The sequence below is a fragment of the Gymnoscopelus microlampas genome (assembly GCF_963454915.1).
Source record: "Gymnoscopelus microlampas genome assembly, chromosome: 19".
Lineage (NCBI taxonomy): Eukaryota > Metazoa > Chordata > Actinopteri > Myctophiformes > Myctophidae > Gymnoscopelus > Gymnoscopelus microlampas.
The window spans coordinates 12,645,192-12,670,191 of record NC_139956.1 but is presented as its reverse complement, the minus strand read 5'-3'; the positions used below and the strand labels follow the sequence as shown (position 1 = coordinate 12,670,191).

The following is a 25,000-nucleotide window of genomic DNA, read 5'->3' as shown; positions in this document are numbered from 1 at the left end:
GAAGAGCATTTCCTTTACCAATGCCATCTGATGGCTTAACTTCCTAGAACCATGAGAGAGGGTTAGGTGTTTACCAAGGCTACATATCTTCATGTTTACTCTGAGCATGATCTTATTCGGCATATCAGACAGTCACCAAGAACATCACAACTTGAGGATGACTTCTATTATAGTTTAAAACATTAAGTAGTTTCATAAGTAGTTTATATGTCAATAAAAAAGCAGCCTCTACTACAGTATGTTAAATAAATTCCAGCTTATGAAAAAAGAAATCAACACCCAGGCAACTGTCAGATATTTGCTGAGACAACACAACTTTCAAGAGGAAAATGGTGTTGATTGAAAATGCACGCCTGATATCCCATTCCAAGGACGCTCGGTGGATGGGCATTTTTCCCTCTGTCACATTGTACAAACCTCTGTCCATCTCATTCTCCATCGCACGCACACACCCGCACACACACAGCTTAAGCTATCTATCAAAACTGACAGCATTTAAAGGGCATGATGAAAATGGCAAAATCTTCCTCTGTGATCGATTAACATTTTTGTCCTACAGTATTTACATTGCGGTCTTAAGTGTGCCTTTCTGTCAGTAAATGTTTTGATAATCACCAAGGAGGTTATATGACGAGATGCTTTCTTTCCAAGAAGACCTTGAATGTTAACATAGGGTGTATACAGGGACTATTCTGCGTGGTGGACCAGTATAAACTCTGTGATTTGGTGGTAGATGGTTGATTAGCTCTTGGGGGGACTGTAAACAATTCGAAGCCTTCATTTGGGGCTTCATTCATGAGGTGATTGTTAAACTTGGGTGATGAAAACTTGCTGCAATGCATGTGGACCTCATCAACGCACACGTCACACAGACACACAGTCGCGCGTGCGTGCGCACACATACACACATAACAGTTTATAATATAATCGCACACAAATACCACGCACAAAACTCTCACACTCGCACGGTTTCTCTGCGTGCCAAGCGCATTACCACATTTTTATTGAATTTCTCAGACGCCCCCCGATCACTCCACGCTCCATAAAATGCAGACGAGTGGATTCGGGGGCCACTTTAATGGCGGCCCGATGCAGAAATAAACTTGTTTTACTGCGGCAAACAAAGTGATGTGACCTGGAAAGGTTGTATTTTTCGTCTGGATAATGACTGTGTTTTAGAGTCGGGCCTCAATGTGAGCTCTAATTACTTGTCTGGGGCCACTGAGCTGCACTAGTCCCAAGTACTGACTAATGAAGTCCATACTGGTGCCATGTTTATTAACCACAACACTGATGTCTCTTCCATACCTATCTGTGCTCTGGTGTTGTGTTTGTGTTGGTGTAGCCAGACAGTGGTTAGTGAAGGTTTTGATGGTTCAGCTAAATGAATCCCATGTTTCACCCTTTCCCTGGCTCTTGTGCTATAAAATAAGCAAAATACTCTTCTTTGCGCGACAGGCATTCATAGCATTTCAAATCTCAAACATGAACTGTACATTTTAGCAGCCTCTGACAGAGAATCATTATAAGTGCCCTTGAGCTTGCATGAACCAAAATTCACGCCATAATTCTTCATCAAGTCAGACCCGAGGCTGAAAAAGAGATATTTGAAGAGAATGTCCTTTGACATTTTACATTTTATGTGCTTTCATAATCCACACTCTACAGAACGGGCTTCCCATTAACTTAATAACTGTGACACCCGTTTCTCATAAAAATGCAAATACAATACAGACATCCTCTGTATTTTGAGAGGAGAGAAAGGAAGACTTGAGCAAAGACTTGGGGCTGGAAGAGTCAAATCTTAAACAAGAGACCCATAACAGTTGTCACCAAAAGAGCAGCATGCGTGCCTGTCAAAGTGAATCTAATCAACCAGAAATGGGACCCCTCTATTCAGCCGTCGTTGATGCCACTTCTTTGGAGTGGTTTTTGTTCCACTGCGGTAACAACCGAGGCGGAGAGAAGGGCCGAAAACCATCCCGCCGCCTTTTTTGAAAATAATATCGTAAAACAAAGACACAATTATACAGCCAGAGAATAATAATTTTACACCAAATGCTTTGTGCCCCACCGTACCACTGGTGCACTAGTAAACCGGGGCCTCCACAGACTGAAAGGCGACATGCGGGTTTGTAAGTCAGTAGGGGAGGGGCGGGTGGGGGGGTGGGGGGGGCGAGGGAAAGGGACTGGCTGGGGTATTAAGGCATTGCGTGCCTGCTGGCTCGCTCCTTATCCCACTGTACGCTCCCGTGGCTCCCACTGTGCGAAATTTACAACCCTCAGCCTACACTGAAAAACGTATATCCGGACTTTTAAAACTTTAAACGCATGTTACTACTACTAACCCTTGGAAAAAAGCCATCTTAGACACACCTCCTACTTCACTACTCAGCTGACTCATTTTGCCTGTGTGTTCAACTGTGTGAGTGTGTCTGTGTGTGTGCGCACACGCGCATGTGCGTGTGAGTGCGTGTGTCTTCCTAATCTCCAACAGGGGGTCAGAGCTGGTGTTTGTACGCCAGCAGCTGGGAAATGTGCGCCCTATACCACCCGAACACCCTTGTGCTATCCCCACCCTCCCGACTCTAGATTTCTTTCTCCCTATCTCTTTCTGTCTCTCTGTCTCTGTCTCTCTGTCTCTCACTCTGTCTCTCTGTCTCTCCCTCCCTTCGACCTACCAGCTTGGCCTACTGGTGGCTAATAAAAGAAGTGGCCCTTGACTGTGAACAGCTGGGCTCCTGTGATCTAGCTCAGCACGCCGTTGTTGGGGATCTTTCTCTGTGAGCGGAATAGCTAACCACGTAAGAATAGCACACACACACACACACACACACACACACACACACACACACAGGAGAGAGAGCACGCGCAAGAGAAAGAGAGAGCAGTTGATAGATGCAGAGAATTGGGGATGAAGAGGAAGACGAGCGAGGGCGGAAGAGAGGAAAGTAAGAGAGCAATGGGAGGTTGAGTCAGAGGAAGGGAGCATGGTGGCTTGTCTTGTCCCTGGTCTCTCACAGACTAACCAGCTAATCGATACCTCAGAGAAACACCATTTCATCGTCTCTCCAAGCTCTCTGTAAAAGGGGGTACCCAGTGGTGTAAAGTAACTAAGTACATGTACTCAAGTACTGTACTTAAGTACAATGTTGAGGTATTTTTACTTTACTGGAGTATTTCCAATTTTCAGTACTTTTACTTCTACTCCACTACATCTCAGAGGCACAAAGTGCACTTTTACTCCACTACAATTACTTTAGTTACTAGTTACTTTGCAGATATAAATTATTAAATTATAAAACATACATTAACCACTTTATCCCTATTTTATACCTAGGCTATTTGAAAATAGCCGATCTACAAGCTCACAACGCGTCGCGATGCGACACGTTGTGAGCTTGCAGATCTGCTATTTTCAAACATTTTAATACTTTTACTTTTGGTACTTTAAGTACATTTTGATACCAATACTTTTGTACTTTTACTCAAGTCAATTTTGAATTCCGGAATTTTACTCGTAACGGAGTATTTCTATATTTCAGTATTGATACTTTTACTTAAGTAAAATATCTGAGTACTTTTTCCACCACTGAGGGTACCGAGTATGACCGCTGTTATTTCATTTTCACACTGTTGTGTTTTAAGGCTTTGTCACGGAACGAAAACTAAGCATACATTTATCTGCTCGGGGGAATCTGAAGGGGCCTCACAGGGTGCCGTGTTTATGTTGCTTGGAAAAAAAGAGTGTTTTTACAAGTGATACAACAATTCAAATGTTGACTATAGGTAAAAAAAAAAAAAAGACACTACACATCCTTATGGGTCAATATTTGCAATCTCATAGTTAAAATAACACTGTGTAAAACTGTGTAGACAGGAGCTTCATTCTGAGGACCGACTTCTCTTTGAAACTCTTGACATTCTTCAGGTCCTGTGGGATCGCTTTGATGCATCTTTGAGAGTGCATAGGCCGTTTGAGAGATCGGTAGAACCCCCGCCCCCCCCCCACCCCCCTTTAGCCTCGTCGGCATTCCTCTGCCGGCAGAGACGTGAGAGCGGGACCGCTCCAGCCCCCATCATCCCAAATAAGCCCTCCAGACATGGTGGGGGCGAGGTGGGGGTCTGTGATGTCGGAGAGGTTTAAAATGCACTAGATTTAAATAGCCTTTACGTATGACCCTCCATGTCCAACCTACACCCCTTAATCACGCTGGTATTCCGCAGATCCTTTTTCTAATTGTGTGTGTATGCGTGCACGCACGCACGAGTGGTGGTGGTGGTAAAGTATGAAAGACGACTCCAGATGCTCCCAGCTGGCCGTTGCCCAGTGAGGCTAATACGCTCCTGCCTGCCTAATTAGAACACACACACACACACACTCTCCCACGTGTGTGCGTGCACACACGGACGCACACACACACACGGACGCATGAGCGAGTGCACACACGTGTAAAGTCTACCCCTCCCCAACACTCAGCTCATGTCCTGCTGCTTCTATGGTTTTATGGTAGGCAGAACATATGCCCCCCTGTGTTTTAAACAGGACACACAGGCACAGCTAAACAAACAACCAGTGGAGCCTAATTACTCCGTAAGGGAGGCCAGAGGTTACACTGTTGATGAGCTACAACCATATCATGTATAATGATCTGCAGTTGATGTAGTGTAATGTTGCACATGGTACCGATCTGTTGTTGATTTTAGTTTAACCACATGAACCCTAGCGCCCCTATTCTGGGAATGCTATGAAAGGTGAACATTTGGCGAAAATAGCTGATGTACTGTACAAGCTCACGATGCCTCACAATGAGCGTTGTGAGATTTTTGTGCTGAGGAGATTTGGTGTAGAGGGAAAACGATGAAGTGCACAGGGTGAAGTGGTTTACAGTAAAAGGGAGAGCTCAGCAAAATGTGTCTACAGAAGAGAAAAAAAAGAATCCCTGGTGTTCATTTAACAATTTGACACGCTCAAAGTTGAAGACCTATTTGGGTCCATTCTGAGAATCAAATCAACACTGAGGATTTCACTGTGTAAAATTCGTGGGTAGAAAGGACTGTTATGCTACTGTTGTAGAAACAAGCAGTCTCGCTGGCTCTGTTAACATCTCAGCTGTGTCTGTCTCTCTGCAAACACGTACACACACAGCAACCCACACAGACATATGCAAGACCTCCCTTCCCACAGTGCGGGGGTTCGTGTTAGTTGTGATTGGCAGGATAGGAGCTGCAGGGTCATGAGCTTCTTAAATTGGGAGGGGGCCTCATAAATATAAGGGGCAGTAGATTAACATACTGTCTTACCCACAGTACCATGCTAGCAATGTTACCCAGGGTGTCAGCTCAGGCCAGTTGTGCATCTGTGCAACGGCATGTATTTTCTCCCATGGCTCTTTCTTTCTCAGGAAAGATTGTGGCCGTGTGTCAAGCGGCAGCAGTGAGTCAAATGACTTGTCAAGGCGTTTGTCGTTGCCAGCGCTGACACAGAGCCGCATGTGGCAGTTTGGCTTTCTTTTATTTTGTGTTACACAGGCACAAAGCGGTCGGAGCTGCAGCAAGCGGCAATTTACTTTGTGTCAACTTGTTATTGGTGACGTTATTGTCTCGAGGAGCACAGCTAGCGTCTGTCATTTTGGCCTTCCTTCAACAAGACGGGGTCTAATAGCGGTATGGATTTTCTGTGGATCCGTGAGGACATGACGTCATGTTGAAGACGTCAGTCTTGCCCAAATTCTGTACTGTAGGGAGTGTAGTGCGGGGGCAGTGGATCTGAGATTATGAATTCACAAAAATGTGAAAGATATTCACAAAGAAGAAATATTCACAATATGTGAAAAATATTCGGGCTGGGGCTTTACTTCCTTGCCCTAATGGCAGCGTGCACAAGACATTTGGCACTGATCTGCCCAGTGGTTTAGAGATTAGCCACGGACAGACAGACAGACAGACAGACACACAAACACTTTTCTAGACGGCTCGCCCCATAGGAGCCACGCCGTAAAAACACACCAAACCTCACATTTACTGTATTCTCACGTAAAAAAAAACTATCTTAAATAAGCTGAAATATCTGATCTCTGTAATTACAGTCAAACTAACTACACCAGTCGTCCCAAAGGGAAAACACCACACCGGCCGCGGAGATCCCAAAGCAAAGAGATTGCATCAGTGCCTTTGCACATCAGCGTGCGAGTCATGTCTGGCCACAATGCCAGGTCTGAAATGGTAAATGATACCCTCGGAATGAAACACCCCCAACGGCAGACACTCGGATGCAGTGCCACATGAGGACAAGGAGCTATGGGGGTGGTTGTTTGGGGGCTGAACAGTGGAGGAAATGAGAGAGAAAATGGGATCCCAAGGTCAATGTGTCAGGTTCCCGCCAAGCAGACCAGCGGACGAAGAGACGGTGTGGACAGATGTCAGAAGTGATAAGCGGCGGGTCTGACAAGCTCCTGCTTGGCTATCAGTTACTACGCCGAGCCACAGGGTCGGGTCGGTGCCAGGACAATGCCAACGCCTCTCTGTGACGATCAGCGCATGCCGAGCCTCTGCAAAATGGCCACCGCGGTGCCAGCGCGTTATCACGAGTCGTTGCCTCGCCAGCATTTTATTTTGCCATCTTCCCGTCCCCCGTGCCCCCCCCGCCCCCCACTCCCCCCTCCCCCTTTCTTAGAGGAAGTGCCATCTGTGAGTGACAGCGTGGGGCCTCAGCCATTTTATTCTTTGAATGCAGTAAACAAAAGCTGCCATTTATGCATTTGGAGGTTCTAGACATTTGTTATAGTAAATTGCATATATTGCTACTGGCAAGGCTGTGTATGGCGGCGGTGAGTGACATCAAGCGCAGCATGATATATATCCCATCTCCATCCTATTTATCCACTTAAGTCCAAGCTCTCTCACAAGCATCAGTCAAGCAGCAGGGCAAAATAAATCCTCGTTTTCACATTTGAAAACAGATTGGCACATTGGCCATAAAGATCCAATACTCAATATGTGTGAGTGCTTGGTTTTGCTTTAAGCATGACAGCTCAAGAGAGGAAAAGGGTGGGGGAGACATAGAAATAGGCCTAAATCAATATCAGACCTTACTGTCATATTCGATGATCATTGATGATGTGTCAAATTGTTTATTTCAGCGCCTGAGCTGCACGATATTTTTTCTTTTTTTCTTTCACCATTTTCAAAACAAATAAACATGTCAGAAATCGATGCACTACTGCGTTCACATGCTTGACTTGAATGGTATGGCCCAGTTGTGTTTAATTTAGCCAGATTTCCTTTTCTTCTTCTTAATTTGTTCTGTTATTATTTTTTTTTTATATATATATACAGTATATATATATATATAAAGCTAAATAAATACAAAAGGCAAGCACAGCAAAAGTAAAAACAATCGACCATGAAAAAATACCTAAGGCTCGACTGGTTATCTAAACCTGAGCCGAGACCCGCTGCAATGGTGTCCAAGCAGAGTGTAAACCGAGATATTCAACCCAAGTGGTTCACAAGGTGACGTAGTGCCAGAGGGTGAAAGAGAATAAGTGGGAAGGGCTCTGTAGTCGCCGGAGTATCTGGGTTATAAGGCCAGATAACCTGGCTAGAATATGGTAAGCTCTTGGGGAGAGGCTTGAGGATCGTCTCTGGGCGTCATCTTTGCATCATTGCTATCATTACCAAAATATTGGACTTGTTTCAGAGTGTACTTGCAAGTTGCAGCCAAAAAGTCAGAAATCTCTTATTGCAGATTTAAACCAAAATGATAATCCATGAGGGTCTCTAGACAGAATCATTTGAAATGGGGGTCTATGGCCTATTGAAAGTCAATGTGGGGGTCTGTGACATGTAGACATTTGACACAGATCGGTCAAGCGGTGCCGGAGATTAGCCGTTCACACACAGACGGACGGGTGAAAACATAATCTCTGCCTCCCGGGTGTTCCGGCCTGACAGAGATAACTATTTCAAACCAATAAAAAATAAACCATGTGAAAAGCAATTAGTGGAGGTACGTGTGCGTATAAAGTTTGGCGCTGATCAGTCCAGTGATTTGCGAGATTATCTCCGGACACACAGACAGGCACACAAACACACACACACACACAGACCCTCTTATAGATGGCTAGACTCCTGCAGAGCCACGCCGTAAAAACAACAGCAGACTCATTTGGCCACAGTTTATTATCTTGATAGACTGGATCAGAAAACATCCGGTGCCCTTGATCAGGCTGCCTCAATGGACCTCGAGCCTCTCAATTGGCTTGACCTTGGCAGCGCCACGCTGACCCTGGTCGCACCCTGCCGTTCTACTCAGTGGCTCTGAATAAAATCATCTCTGGCACATTGAGAGCTGGGCCAGCACAGGGTCAGCCATTCTGGCCCCCACTGGGTCACCAGTGCTACCCCCTGCCCCGGACGAAAACCTTGCCAAAAACACACCTGTCAGCAAGATACAGAGACTCACTAGAGGGTGGGGGGCCTTTACGGACAGGCAAACCGGCACTAGTACTCTATCTGACTGGCAGGGAAGCACAGCGTTTTGAGGAGGTCTACTTAAGGGTCAAATTGAATTTATTTTCATAACATCTCTACAGGATGGATGGTTAGTGCTGACAAAAGTATAAAATCATTCCCAGGCAGAGATTAAGCATTTGTAGTGTGCCAAAATGTGTGGTGCCAAACACACAAACATATCATCCCATTTGCAAACCTCTATTCAAATGCTAAAGAACAAAAGGCTAGTAATAGGTTCTCTATCACTGCATTAAAAAAAGAAAAACAGTGATGAGAGCATTCAGAGCAACGCGACAGGCACTAAGACCCCGCTGTAGTTCCTGTCTCACCTAGGTGAAAGTGGGGCAGTCCTGTGCAGCATCCAGAAACAACGCTGGCCCTGTTGACCCCCGCTTCACTTCACCGCTTAATGTGCTCTCTCGGGTTGTGGCCCGCGGGTCGTATGCCAGTGGACAAGAAAGGGGTATCGATTATCTATAACCTCATTACGGAGTGAGAGTAGGACCTACAGCCAAGACAAAACAATTTTGTCACCGTCAAAACAAAGGGTTAGGTGCTTGGATCATTTCAGAGCTTCAGTCCGCACATTTCAATCTCATAACTTTGACCACAGGCCATCAACACAGTTGCTTACATACGGTAGGGTGATGTGTGTCAGCAATGTTACAGACTATATTACAAACTTTGCTAAACTTTACAAAGTTTACATGAATAGTTCAAATGGTGCAACGTGACTGATGTCATGTCGAACATATATGTTATCCGCGATGTTAGCTGGCAGCAGTGTTGGGCAGTGACGAGTTACTGTAATATTATTATTTTACCCTGGAATGAGTAGTGTAAGATATTACTCCGCCAAAACAGCAATATTATACCATATTACTATATAAAAAAATAGTACATATTACTCCTATTACTATAGGTTTTGTTGGCTGGCTTTTGACATTTTGTTTAAAAGGTAGAGAGAGATTGCTGTTTTATTTTATAGCCTTTTTGGCTGATTGGTGACTCTTATTATCATTATTATTCCCCACAAATGGATTCAGTTCTAAAAGGAGCTGGCTAAACAGATTGAGTAATATGTAATAAGTAACATATTACTCTCCTGAGTAATATTGCCCAACACTGGCTGGCTGGCAGCCAACCAGAAGCATTTATGTGCCATCCCCGGATCAAGCTCACAAGAGCGTTGTTAGGTAAGTTTCTTTGAAGCTGTCTCATTTACAGCATCGGTACTGGACTGGCACCAACATGCACTTGTGTACAAGCACGCGGTGTCTATAATTACAACCTATAGATTCCTGCTCTTTTTCAATCCTATTAAAAAAGTGTCAGTAGTGACGTTGATCTTGGAGAGAAACAACAAGCTGTAGTCTCAGGGACAATTAAAAGCCATTATTGGACGAATCCCTGTAAGCCACAGCCGGTCGGGTTTCCAAGACGGCCATTTTGTGCCAGCCTTTGTGCTACAGGCGAGGAGGAGGGGGAGGAGGAGGTCATGCCTGATTCGCATGGAATGCTGGGAATTAAACCGGGCCCGGCATATCAGTGATAAAGTGCCCAGCCGTAGCCCCTTTGCACCAAGCATGACGGCTTTGCTCTCCGGTCCCTGGGAAGGATGGGCCCCAAGATGGAGATACCGTGGAGGAGGTGGACGTCTCCTCCGTTATCGCAGCCGAGCCATTAATAAGATCGCCCGGTGGCTCGCGTCTCCCCGGGTTCCGACAGTCTGTGCGTTATCAAGCCGCGGGAGACGGCTAAAAATGAAACGCCACTGGAAATACTGTGTGTGTGGGGAGGGGAGAGGGGGGGGGGGCAAAAATGGGGATGCGACGGGCCATGGGTGTCAGCGTGGTTAATCGAAAATAATGGCTGGCAATTTATAGCCGCAGTGCTGACCGACGCTCGATGTACTGATGCAGGAGATCGAATTTTAATGTGCACGTTCCATCACTTCGCATGGTCTACTGATGTTTAGGGCCGCGGCTAAACAGTATATGAGTCTATAGGTTGGGGTTATAGTGGAAGAGGCACCACTAAACAAGGAAATGTTGCAAAAGCAGCATCTGTCTGCTTATTTTGTATACGAGTGTCTCAGTGCGTGTGTGTGTGTGTGTGTGTGTGTGTGTGTGTGTGTGTGTGTGTGTGTGTGTGTGTGTGTGTGTGTGTGTGTGTGTGTGATGGGGGCCGTGTCTGTGCGTGCGTGCGTGTGTGTGTGTGATCACAAAGTACACATGCTGAATCTGACGCGTGGGTGTGTGTGTATGACTCTGAACACCCGCTCTGTGTGCATGTCTGTATACATCATGTACAGTATGTCAGAGACATGCTCTGTATTACAATGGATTGATGGGCTGTCGTGTGATTTCCACCTGCAGCCAGGGTAATAAACAAAAGGAAAAGATAAAGAGAAGGAGGGAGGGAGAAAGAGAGAAAGGGATGAAGAGACGGAGGGAGGCAGGGAGGGAGGGAGGGAGGGAGAGAGGGCAGGAGGAAGGGAGGGAGGGAGCTCCGGAGGTGACTGGTTTCTATTTGGAACGCCATGCAAATGAAGGCCACAGGCTCTGCCACCGAGACCATGGGGAAGCATGGAAGCAGTCAATATTATCTGTCACTTCACAACAGTCCCTCCTCCTCCCATCCTTTCTTTCTCTTCCAGTCATCCAACTGTGCTCCCCTGACGCTGACAACTTGAGGCGGATGGAGAGAGGAAAGTAGAGGGGGGTGGATGGTGGTGGGGGGGTTGGTAAATTTCTATAGCGCCTTTATCCAAAGCACAATGTATCAGGGCAAGGCGAAATGAACAAAATCAAACATTACAAATGTTTTGACCAAATACATAGATAAATAAAATTCATTGTAAAAAAAAAAGTCTTTAAAAAAGTTTAAATAGTGAAAATAATTTCTCTACATGCTTGTGTCATTGACAGTACAAAATACGTCTTATGTGATTAAAACCAGGAAAAGTCAACACTTTTATTTATATCGATATCCAAAATCTAGTCTCACACACAACGACGGAGCGGAGGAAACCATGCAAGGCACCAACCTGCTCATCCGGAGCAGTTAGGTGTTCAGTGTCTTGCTCAAGGACACTTCGACACACGGAAAGGAAGAGCCGGCCAAGGATCAAATCGGAAATCTTCCGGTTCCCAAACGGCCCCTCCACCTCTTGAGCCACTACCACCGGATGGGGGTTGAAAGAGGGGGTTCTCAGGTCAATGGCAAGTGCCTCAAGCAGATTTCCATTGCCCTGGCCGACTACCAACCCTGTCTGGTTAACAGGGCATCACCAGAGTCTTTTGCATAGATGTCTGGACGGGGCTTTGACAGCGATGCAATTTACAAGAGCCTGTTTATACTGCCGGAATGAGCTAGATGCCAAAACCATGGATTTATTTCTTTATTTCTTCACTCGCTTTCTCATGATGGGCATTTTCATAATGGTCCCTGACTATGATCTGCTCTGTGCTGTGTCATATAGGAGTCAGTGACGCACGCACGCGCGCACACACACACACACACACACACACACACACACACACACACACACACACACACACACACACACACACACACACACACACACACACACACACACACACACACACACACACACACACACAAAACACACACACACACACACACACACACACACACACACACACACACACACACCACGGCTTGGATAATCAGAAAAGCGGCTTGCAGTCAGCCCTATTCAAACAAGCCCATAATCAGCAAGTCTACACAATCATGCAAAAATTCTCCAATCAACTGTGATTCTTGGTAGGCATATAAAGTGCAAATGTGCCTCTTTCCGCCACCAACAGACTTTATTCTCAGCTGTGAATAACATGTGAAATTAAAAGGCAGAGATCGGTGACTTCGAATTTGCCTTTTCACAGTTGTTTTAATCCTTTCACTACTGACGGCATGGCTGTTAATGAACCCGCCGTATAGCTCACCGTGATTTAAATGCTTCCACCGCTTGCTTTTATTTCACCATGCCTTAATGAGAGTCGTTTGGGAAAATAGGCCTCCATTGAAGGGAGACATCTGCATCCACGCAGCCCTAAATGAGCAAGCTAATTTCCAAAGATAATCACCCTCTCTCTACTGCTGTGTTTTTATGCTGAGATGCTGGAGATTTTCACCCCCGGATTTAATGAAGTCAAAAATTACATCCAATAACATCTCAGGAAGTCAAACGTGTCACCGGCATTTTTTTGTGCCAGTTGTGGGGAAAAGAAAAAGAAACAAGAAGGGAATGGTTTGCTTTACAAACAGGCTAGTTTACAATGCTTTTTCTATGATGCCTTGAAGAGAACAGTGACATTTTACATTTAGTTATAGTTGACCTTTAGGAATGTAGCCTACCGTATGTTACTGGATGCCTGTAGAAAATAGAAATTGAAAAGGTTTGAATCCGTTTGACACTACTGACACTGACAAGGAGAAAAAGTCTGAATATTCTTAATGAAAGCCAAATGGCTGCAGTTGGTCCCAGGTGAAGCGGTTGGCTTTTTGGTTCCCATTAAAGACACTAACACTGCTAACAAGCCGTGTCTTAGTTGAGGGGCAGGTCAATATAAAACTTTTGTTTATTTTTCATCCAGCTATGAAATGGGTGCCAAGTCAGGCATGCTAATACACCAAATTGTTAAATTGATTGTTAAAAATGTTATTCCCTTACATTACACATGGCGCAGCCCACATAGCTTAACACTTTATCATCCAACTTGTGAAACATCCATAGTGAAACTCAGTGGCATTGCGTCAAACCTGTAAATGTGCTTCAAACCATCTTACAGAGGAATCAAGGCTCCAACAAAAACATGATGATGCTGCTCTGTACGCACATGAAAGAGACTACAAACAGATTTCACCATGTTTCAATTTCAAAGAGCAAACAAGTATGATTCCTTAGGATGCTGGGTAATGAAGTCCATAGGGACAAGTGGTAGCACAATTAAAAAGTAAACAGAGCCCTCTCTCCCTCACTGTCTCTTGTATCTGAGTCTGCCTCTTGTACTGCCCCCGATCCCTCTGTCCCATGTGTTTGTTTGTGTGTGTGTGTGCGTGCGTGGTCACTGATGACATAGAAGCGTGGAGTCCTGCAGCCATTGCAGATGGCACATATGAAAACAGGGCAAGGGGGGCAGGAAGCGAGGAATCGCTTACGACCAACATAGGCCATTCTGACAGAAAGAAACCCTGGCCCATCAGTACAAATGGGAAAGGTCAGAATTAATGAGAATGTTGCATTGTCCCATTCTCACAGTTTTTTTTGTTTCTGTTTTCAACATTTATGTCAAGTGGTGTCTTAAAAAAAATAAAACAAGACCTTTCATTTCTGTCAAAAATTGCATGAGTTCAACCATCCACAAGCAAGGTAGACTAAACTGTTTATCCAATTTACTGTATTACTTGTGAATTTGGAGGGATTCGCTCAAAAGAAAGCTGTCAATAATATTGACATATTTTGGATCCTTACGGGTCCATTTGGGCCAATTTGTACACACAGATTTGATTGTGTGCGTCTTCTGGCGCGACACTTTATACAAAAGGCGAGAAAGGCATCAGAGGCTAATTCCCTGGTGCAATAATATGCAGGCTGGCAGCCCTGGCAGGGGCACACGACAGCAATGTGGCTAGCAGCGAACACGGGACATCCTCCCCACAGCCTTGTATTTAGCTTCACAATGGATTGGGTCGGGAAGGTTTCCCAAAAAAATGGTGGGGGGAGGTGGGGGCTAGGTGGCGGGTTGAAGGGGAAGCAAGCCATTGTTCTGTCTTGTGTTTCCACAGCCGCCAAAATGAACCTTTCAATGGAGTGCAGTCTCTCGAGACAGACTGTTGACTTGACTCACACAATTTTCAAATGCTTCCGTCGGTGCAACGGAAGCGCTGAAAATGATGCGGGATGTCCAGCCCCCCCCCCCCCCCCCCCGCGCTTTTGTTTCGTCTTTGCAGACGCACGCGTACATTTGTCCTACTGTAAATCTTTTAAAAGAAGGCCGATGCACACCTCAAAAGGATGCTCTTTATTAAATTGACGTTTTGGTCCTGATGAAGGTCTAACGACCGAAACGTCGATTTAATAAAGAGCATCCTTTTTGCAAGTTTCAGACAGTGTGCGGGACCTTTTTCTTTGATTTCACAGATCTGTTCCTACTGTAAATCAAATTAGTCAAAGCATAAAGCCTGCTGCTTGTCAGAAATGGAATTTTAAAAGATATCTTAAAATGTTTTTTCGTGAATGGAAATGACGAACACATGAAAGCTTCCTTTCTCGCCTTGCAGAATAGTTGTCTGGCTATGCAAGACTAAATGGAGTGCGACACAAAGAGCCCAATTCTGTAATCCACACACTGTGCACACTGCACACACGCAAACACACACACACACACACACACACACACACACACACACACACACACACACACACACACACACACACACACACACACACACACACACACACACACACACAGGAATGCACATAAACTATGTACGCACACAAACAAAAAACATTTTAATGCCCTGTTACTTGTTGGATTGTCACAGGAATGCAAAACAAGTGTGGATAAAAGGAAAATCTACTTGCAATATTAAAAGCTGGAGAGGTGACAGCCAGTGTCAAAAACATCTGCACTGACACTCATTTCCATTATTTTCTTTGCTTTGCAGTTCATATTTGGTCTTCTAGTAATAATTCATGACAGGCCGTGGTATATTGTGATTATATCAGAGCTATAACCTGAGAGAAACCATCAATCTTCATAACACCATGTCCATCAGAAAATATAAAAAGCCTCAAACTTCAACACACACACACACACACGCACGCACGCACGCACGCACGCACGCACGCACGCACGCACGCACGCACGCACGCACGCACGCACGCACGCACGCACGCACGCACGCACGCACGCACGCACACACACACACGCACACACACATGCACCCACATAATGCAAGTACCATATTGTGTCTCATAAAACAAAAATATATATGGGACTATGCATGGCCATTTAAGATATATATATATTTTTATATATATAACTGTCCAATATACATTTTAGGCTATAGGTCTTTTTCTAAAATGTTTTGTCCTACCCTTGCATTCCAATTCACACACTCTCTCACACACACACACACGCACGCATGCGCACACACACAAGGCACAGTGTCCGGTTACAGTGGCACTGAAACTCTCGTGGAATGTTTCTTTAGGCAAGAAGGACTGAGGAACACATGCAAGGACAAGGTAGAAGTAGAGGATTAACTAGGAAGGAGATTTAGTTACTTTGTCCGTTGAACATCACCAGATATGTCACGGGACAACTCATCTTGCGTAACTCAAATGAGGGAGGTGTTCATGGGCGCCTGGTGGTAGCCCTCTCCAAACATTCTGCACCTGTACATTTGTGGTGGTTGTGAGCTTGGTCGATTCCAATCAAGATCATGAGACCACATATGTTATACTGCACATATAGTATAGGCTGTACAGGAATACAGTTAGCAGATTTATGGCCTGTGCACAGGCATGTAACTATCCACTAGTTAACTTTTCTTACTAATATTTGCTATTGTCTTGCAATTTCCTTCCTTGTCTTCTGCATTGTTAAATACACAGTTGAAGAAGCTCTAAGTACAATAAATTCATTGTCTTCAATATTGCTACCAGCTGTATGACTCTTTAGTGCCTCATATGGGGGTGTAGTTTGTTTCCTCGTGGAAGTTGAATTTGGCTGTGGTAGAGGAGGCAATTCCTTTACCGTAACTCGAAATACAAGATAAAAACTGTTATTTCTTGTGTGGTTTCCTTCCAGACCTTCTTGCAAAATCACCACCAGCATGCCTTTTTCTCCCTGGCAGAGTGAAGTAAAAGTCAGAGGGCTACAGTGTGTGTGTGTGTGTGTGTGTGTGTGTGTGTGTGTGTGTGTGTGTGTGTGTGTGTGTGTGTGTGTGTGTGTGTGTGTATATATATATATATATATATATATATATATATATATATATATATATATATATATATAGTAACATGCATCACAAAATTGCCATTGACCTGACTCAACCTAACTAGTGTCCTCATTACTCTCGCTAACTGTCGTTGGGTGATTATCTGTGCGTGTTAAACATGGAGTTATATGAATAGGATTCTGACCTCATTGGGAAGGGTATGCGTGTTGTGTATCATATTTTTATTGTCCATAACTGCAAGCTATTTGTGATATCTTAATCCATTCCGCCTGAACTACACTGGAGAGTAACCCAAGTCTGCGAAGCACCTCAGGCCCGAACTGCCGTTCTATGTATATCAGTGACTATCTCACCTCCCAGCACACTATTCCAAATATATTCCGCGCCAAACTTACAGGGTTATAACAAAGTTAGCAGATAAAGATATTCCATAACCTTTTTTGATGAAGCATGTGAACAGCAGTGCAGCTACGGGACCAACAGGCAAACAGGCATCCCTGTCTGATCTAGGGATGATGCGTGTGAAGTTACAGGCTACGTGAGGCGGGCTGCCAGAATGTATGGGCTTTTAAAACTGCCTCCGTGGGCCTTGGAAGCAAAGGAAATATATAGACTGGCATACTTCTATAAATATAACACCCACCCCGGTGTGTGTGTGTGTGTGTGTGTGTGTGTGTGTGTGTGTGTGTGTGTGTGTGTGTGTGTGTGTGTGTGTGTGTGTGTGTGTGTGTGTGTGTGTGTGTGTGTGTGTGAGACTATATATAAACAAGGGCTGTCTGTCCCATGTTATCTATAAGCGGGTGATGCAACTCCCGAAACGCATCTGAAATAGTTCCAAAAATATACATGAAAAGGGAACATGCACACTCCTCTGTGCTGTATGGCTTTGAAGACATGACTACAGCCTTCACCTTTCAGCATTGAACCAGAGTGAACGAGAGAACGAGAGGATTGATATATAGATCGATAGATCAGACAGACAGACAGACAGACAGACAGACAGACAGACAGACAGACAGACAGACAGACACCCAGACGGACGGACGCCTGACACACTATAAAATGAAGTTGTCAAGTGAATCTGTTCCACAAACTTCTCTTCAACAATGCCAAAACATGCAGGATGATGATGTATATTTCTTAAACTCTCCGACAGTGGCAGGTTTCAACGAGGCCGGGCAGGTAACCACAGCGGCTCAGAATACCGACTACCTTCTTTTTCCCACGCAGAGCTCTTTTACTCCCCCTGGGCGACCGTTTACCAAAAGGCGAAACGCATGCATGAAATTCTTGAGACCGGCCTCCCCACGAGAGACTAAATAATAGATTAGCAACACAGCAGCAGCATGCAGCCTGCACTATAGCTCCAGCCCAAACTGTCTGGCCTCATTAGCTGGGGGAAGTGTAAAAGATAGCCAGCTGCTAGTGCTAGCTCAGGTGATGGCACTTTAGCGCTGGCCTTTGGCAGTGGTGGCTCACCCTAAAGAGAATATACGGCTTGTCTCTCCGCACAATTCATCTTGTAATCCGCCTTAAAGCTGCTAAGCTTCCCTTGGTCAAAAATGAATGGAGAGCAACAGTAAGGGAGACAGATAGATGGAGAGAGAGACAGAGAGAAGAGGGAGAAAGTGGTTCAGTGGCTATATGAGAGTCTGCCAGGCAGATAGACTATAAGAGTTGGGGCAACAGAGGCTGGTAGGGAAGGGAGAGCGTGATGGATCGCGAGGTGATCAGTCCCCTGGAATGATGGAGTGAGAGGCAGTTGGTTCGGGCCTTCTGGTCGGAACCAGAGGTGACCTAAGCCATTTCCATATACTGATTGTCTCCTCCCTCTGCACCTCCATCCATCCATCCCTCTTTCAACATCCTCCTCTGTAGCTCTCTCTCTCTTTTGCCCTCTTTCTCTCTCTCTGCTTCTACGTCCCCTTCCAAATGGCAGTCATTATACCGGACATGAAAAGTCATTTTAGTTCCGCCTCACTTCTTCAAAGCAGCCTGCTATAATTGCAGATTGAGGAGACAGAGAGAGAGAGCGAGCGAGAGAGAGAGAGGGAGAGAGAGAGAGAGAGAGGGAGGGGGGTGCTAGAACAAAATGTAAACATTAACCCTAACCCTCAGATTGAGAACATTTCAATTCAAAGTCTTCAGAACAAGGGGGAGAAAAAAAGGGAACGGTAAAGTAGAAATCACAAGGGACCCAGATTCTTCACACGTTGAGTTTTTTCTGGTGAGCTGTGTAAGCTCTGAGCCAGCTGTTTCCATGCCATGTGCTTCTCAGTTCTCACTTTGCTTGTGGGACATGCGTTCACGTTCATATCTCCGCACTGGGCATATGGGCGCCAGTCAAGAGCGTACGCACACATGCCGTGGGGGTGTGTGTGTGTGTGTGTGTGTGTGTGTGTGTGTGTGTGTGTGTGTGTGTGTGTGTGTGTGTGTGTGTGTGTGTGTGTGTGTGTGTGTGTGTGTGTGTGTTTGCGTGCGTGCGCGCGTGTGTGTGTGTGGATTGAGCACACTGGATCCCATTTCAGCTTGTGTCACTTCAACTATTGCAGTGCAAATTGGGGAAACATTTCCAAATTATGAAAAATCCATCCACTATTAAATGCATTTCTCATTCGTGAAATTACTATGTGACAATGTCACTGCACTGTCTAACACAACTTTTCCCTTTCAGCTGGCTCTAGCAGTCATCTGACAATCTCAAATGGACGATAAATAACTGAAAACAAAGAAAATCCTCTTCTTCGTAGCTGCTCTTCATCTCAAACGCAAAACAGATCTCACTAACAGGTGTAGGCTATTTCATGCAAGGAATGTCCAATAAAGCCAAAAAGATACAATTAAAGAAGTTAAGTAATTCATATTCCATTATGAATTTGCTGTATCATTTATCATAACTTTAAAAAGTCACAATAAAACAATAAAAGGTATCAAATAATCATTGAATCATTGAAATGAACAACCTTTAACTTAAATAATAGCAATTACCCTGCCTCAACAAGAGAAACATTATGTGGCAACTAGAAGCATTTCTCATGTCACAAGCCATCATCTGAATTTGCCCACAGGCATCAATAAAGGTCTTATATCCTATCCCAATGGATCTCAAACTTTAAAATGTCAAGGTCTCCCCTTAACTCGGACAGTGTACAAAATGGACCCCGTCAGAGTTACATACTTGTAAGGGTCCATTTAGACCCCCTTAAGAGGAACACAGAGAGTCCCTGGAATCCACGTTGAGAACCACTGTCCTATCCTATCCTATCTTGTCTTATCTTATCTGCTGGGCATCATCACATGCAGACACTCATACTTGAGAAATGTTCTTAACTCTTTGTGTTTGCCTGTTTGTGCATGTACACACTGTACGCGTGTGCATTTGAGCTTGTTATAACCTCACCTTGGGCAGTTTACAAACCCTGACAATCATAGCCTATATAAATTGGACTTTCCCAGTTTACAAGCTTAGCCACTAGTCCTCGCCAAGCAACACGCCCTCACACTTATCTGTTGCACCCTTCCATTTGGCACAGCAGGTAGCGTGATCGTTCTTAGAAAGAGCCTACAGTATCAACCAAAGACTCCATGTTTTACTTTTACAGCCCCATCTTTTGCCTCAGCACACAAAAAAATAGAGAACCAAAGTGTGTCATTCAGCCAAGTCATTCCCTCCTGATAGTGACAGGGAGTCAAGTGAGATAAAGATAGACACTTATAACAGACTGGAAAATATGTCTTCTGTACTGGATCCACACCACCTCCATCATTCACCACCACCACCACCACCACCACTCCTTGCATTGAAACACTGTTCTCTCTCTTTCTCCTTCTCCCCCTCCCTCATTCTCTCTCTCCCTCTCTCGTGGAAACAATTTTTAAAACTGTCATAGTTTAATTGAAATTCCATCACTTGTGTGGCTGCTATTGTGGAATAATTTGATAATGCCGTGTGACATGAATGCACAGCGCATGAAGCGCGCCACATCCACTCCCTTACCCCAGGCTTTTATTTCCTCATTCCTTTTATTTCCTCATTCACTGGGTTATGCAAATAACTCCCCCCCCCAAAAAAAATAAAAATATATATATATTAATAATAATAATAATTATGTTTGGAGGAACACAATTGAGTCCTTAAATACCACGGCACCTATTCAGCCTGGCTGGCTCCCTCATATCTATCTAGTCAAGTATTTGGTACTGGAGTTACACGTCTCAGTTGTTCTCTCCGCCTCTCATTGCAGTGGTTCTTCTGAAACTCTTTCCAGGGCCTATCAGTGACTGGCCTTCAGTTGCTAGGAGGGGTTACAGGGCGGGGGGGGGGGGGGTGACGACGACCCACAATGGAGGTCAAGGGCAGAAATTCCACTCCCCTGCCAGCGCCACTGACCCTATTCCAAATCTATACCGGTGTTCTTCCCCACCTCCACACCCTGTCTATCTCCTCACAACTGGCTACAGGCATTTGGCATCCATCATATATCTCCTGAAACTCAATCTGCATGCAAAGGACAGCTGCGCAGGAGCAGCAGTCATGAAACCCCCCCGCCCCCCGCCCACCTCTCAGCAATTTTCTAACACTTCGGTAATCTCCCCCATAGGCTTAGTCTATAGCCGATGCTCATGGCGCACTGACATGTACTGCTAAATGTGTAGCTCGGCTGACAGCATGTTGAACTGCAGTGTGTTAGCCCCAGACATAAGAAGGGGATATGTTGAATGAAATCACATTTTGTGGAGCAATGTGTTACAGTCAACCCGCCCCCCTCACACACACACACACACACACACACACACACACACACACACACACACACACACACACACACACACACACACACACACACACACACACACACACACACACACACACACACACACACACACACACACACACAAAATAGGCCTACCCTCTTATGATACGATCAATTTCAAGAAATAAAGATGAACAAAGATAGATGTGTGTACATGAAAAGGTACAGACGGAAAGATTATGGGAGAGAGAGACAGAGAGAGAGAGAGAGAGAGAGAGAGAGAGAGAGAGAGAGAGAGAGAGAGACAGAGACAGAGACAGAGAGAGAGAGAGAGTGAGAAGAGGGAAGAGAGGAGTGAGCAGAGAGAGAGAGAGAGAGCAGAGAGAGAGAGAGAGAGAGAGAGAGAGAGAGAGAGAGAGAGAGAGAGAGAGAGAGAGCGAGAGTATAAACAAGAGTGAACAAGCTTTGATATCCCTGCACACCCCTCCCTGCAAAACAATATTTATGGCTCAGCTCTGTGCCCTGACAGGGTGATGGACAGTAGAGGTGATTTTGCCTGGGCGTGAAAATAGGCTTCTTATTACTCAGACCCAGTGGTAACTTGAATATCAATAAAAGAAGAAAGGAAAAAAATGCTAGCGTTCCCCCTATGTGTAAAGGCAATGCCCTGTAGCGGTGGTTTTTATCAAGCAACCCACCCTTGACGCTGGGTTCTGCAGTACTAGAGGTTATGGGAGGAAATGCTTGCCAAGTAAATAAGTGAGTGAAGTGATTGAACGGAGGGAATAGAGAGAAAGAAAAAAAAAACATACACAACATGGTGGGACTGAGGCCAAAGCACACCAAGGGTAAAGTCATGATCACTTCATTATGTTGCGGTGCTTGCTCAGTGTTCTGCGAAGTCAAACCGTTTTTTCATTTGTCACAACGCATCAAGCCGGCCTCTGAGAAGTGAGGCTGGGAATCGGCGGGGGGGGCCCCTTGACGCAAAAGCACAGACACTCATTTATCAACATATGGTCGCAACATAACATGTGCACATAAACTGCAAAAACACGCGTGTCCAAACACATGCGTGTCCAAACGCACTGCCCCGTACGTGTGTGGCGACGCAAGATGCCGCGTATGGTCGAAATGTCAGCGTGAAAGCCTGCTCTCTCTCTATTTTGTGCCCTCAACTAGTCTCCTGCTTTCTTGGCCATACATAGCGGTGCTGCTGTGATTTCCAAAATGACCTCTGTAAGTCAAACTTCCCCCACAGCCACCCACCCAGTCTGCTAGCCTGCCGGCTGTCCGGTCCGCCTGCCAGTGGGTAGTTGTTAAAGACCAACGCTGGTGCAAAATAAGCTAGATTACACCCACTGGATTACAGAGGGCAGCCTGCAAGGGGGGAGGAGGGGGGGTGATTGCTAACAGACAGGCACGCCATCTCCAGTCCCAACGCCTCGGCGCCCGATAATTGCGGCCCCTGTGTTTACGTATCCGTTTTTGTAATGTAAGTGTTGATTTCTCATTCCAGTCTCGTAATGGGGGCCCTACCCTTGGCATTCCTTTTAAGCAGTGCTCAAACATGAGCGTGCACGCACAGACACGCGCACTCGCCACAAGCAAGCTAACTTTTTCCCCCACTCTCTCATTCCCCACTTTTTCTTTTTTAAATAGACTGGTGAGTCAGAGCTACTTGCATGTGGTCATACAATGGCAATTGTGGTAAGCGGGCCGACAATGCCCATAAGAGTGCTTGATTTTGTGCTGGACAAAGGCATTGGATGAGGAACAATTAAAAGCTTCTTTAGCCCTCACGCGTCAGTTACTTGAGCTGAACAGGGAGCCAAAGTCCAGAGGCTGTATACGCAATATCTCCACTCACGCGCCTGAGTGATCAATAACACCACCTACTCAGGGTAAATATAATAACAACAGAAAGTAATGGAGATCTGAATTACATTGTTGACTTTTCCCTGACTTTCCACCTTGAAATACCCCAGTGCTTCGCCTCAGCCAGACACTGCAAAAATGCAGGATATGATTTCAGACTGTGCTTGAGGCACCAAATAAAAAAAAAGAGGGGGAAAAAATAGAAAAAAAGGTTTAGCAGGCAGGCAGGCAAAAATGGTCAGACTCACCTCATATAGGCTGTATCTTAACCCTGACAGCTTTTCATAGGCCAATGGCTCTCAAGTTATTGACTTGAGTAGTGTCACCTTCATAGATGAGAACACACACTAGACAGCTGAACTCACTTCCCCTCTTTCAAGGTGCTAGAATATTCTATTTGAGAGTTATAACAAGACTCTTCCCATATGCCTTCATAAAGGTCAGCGAGTCGGGGATGAGGTTTTGAGAAAAGAGACGGTCGCTTCAGCGCCTCTTTTCAAAGAAAACGAGCCACTTCGCTCCCATCAGCGTTCAGTGGATGGAAGCACTTAAACCGTGCACCATGTCAGTGCATATTCATTTTGTCTCTTTTTGAGTGCTGCCGTCGCAACAGCGAAATTGGAAATCGAACAGGCAGTGGCAGCGTTAATTGTGCCGTGTCAAAAATGGGCAAGTGCTAATTGTCTGAGCTGAGAACTGTAAAACATGCAAGACAGTGAAGCTGCTGGGGTGAGCTCTCTGGGACTGCTTACTGGCCGTAAACTGGGAATCGCTTGAGCAAACACACACATGCACACAAATTGGCCTTTGCAGGCACATGCAGAGGCAGTTAAATGAACACCACACAGTCTATGCCAGCGGTTCTGAAGCATTTTCATGTCTAGGACCCCCAAATGCACATATATTTGGCCGTGGACCCTCATCTGAAAAGATTTTGTGCCAGGGACCCCCATATAAGATTTGTTTTTCTAAATATTTCTCAAAATGTATAAAATATATTTCAAAAATATTTTCGAATAGCTCAAGTATAAAATAGGCTTAAAGTGGTCAAACTGTTCCTCATTTTGCTGGGGACCCCCTGGAACCCCCTCAAGGACCCCTGGAGAACCACTGGTATACACACACACAAACACACACACACACACACGCACACACACACACACACACACACACACACACACACACACACACACACACACACACACACACACACACACACACACACACACACACACACACACACACACACACACACACACACACACACACACACACACACACACACACACACACAGGTCATTGCTCTCCTCAATCACAGCCCTCTCATTTGTCCCTGGAAGCAGTGCACTGTACGAGACATTCTTTTTGAACAGCTAAAACAAAACAATTTGCAGAAACAGGTTGTGCCAGCAAAATACTGAAATTAAGAGCATACTTAATACTCTAAAAACAATTACAAAATCACTAGGCCTATGTAGTCTACAGGGCATTGTGTACAAACAAAACCGATGCTTTTGTGAAACACATGCATGACCAATAAAGTGCCCTTTACTGAAGCACTGTTTTCATTTATTTATGTATTATGTATTCGTTTATATGTAACTTTTAAGTTGCAAGCATTGCTGGGGTGAGGGGGACAGACTACAGCAGTGGTGGTTCTCAACCTTTTCAGTCCGTGACCCCCCAAAATAATCATATTTGAATTGGGGAGTGGGGACCCCCCACCCTGATTCAGAATTGTAGGAGTTGAGGCATGACATTTTTATTTGACTCTGTTCCACAGATAAATATTGTGAAAATAGCCTACAAGCTCACAACTCGGCTATTGTCAAAATGTTTGCCTCTTTCTAATATTATTT

The 25,000-nt window shown here is 45.1% G+C and overlaps 1 protein-coding gene across 4 annotated transcripts in view; it reads right to left on the bottom strand.

Moving 5' to 3' along the window:
* Nucleotides 1-25,000, bottom strand: part of LOC311034628 (receptor-type tyrosine-protein phosphatase delta) — a 190,870-nt gene that overhangs the window by 163,364 nt on the left and 2,506 nt on the right. The gene's annotated exons all lie outside the window — the stretch shown is intronic.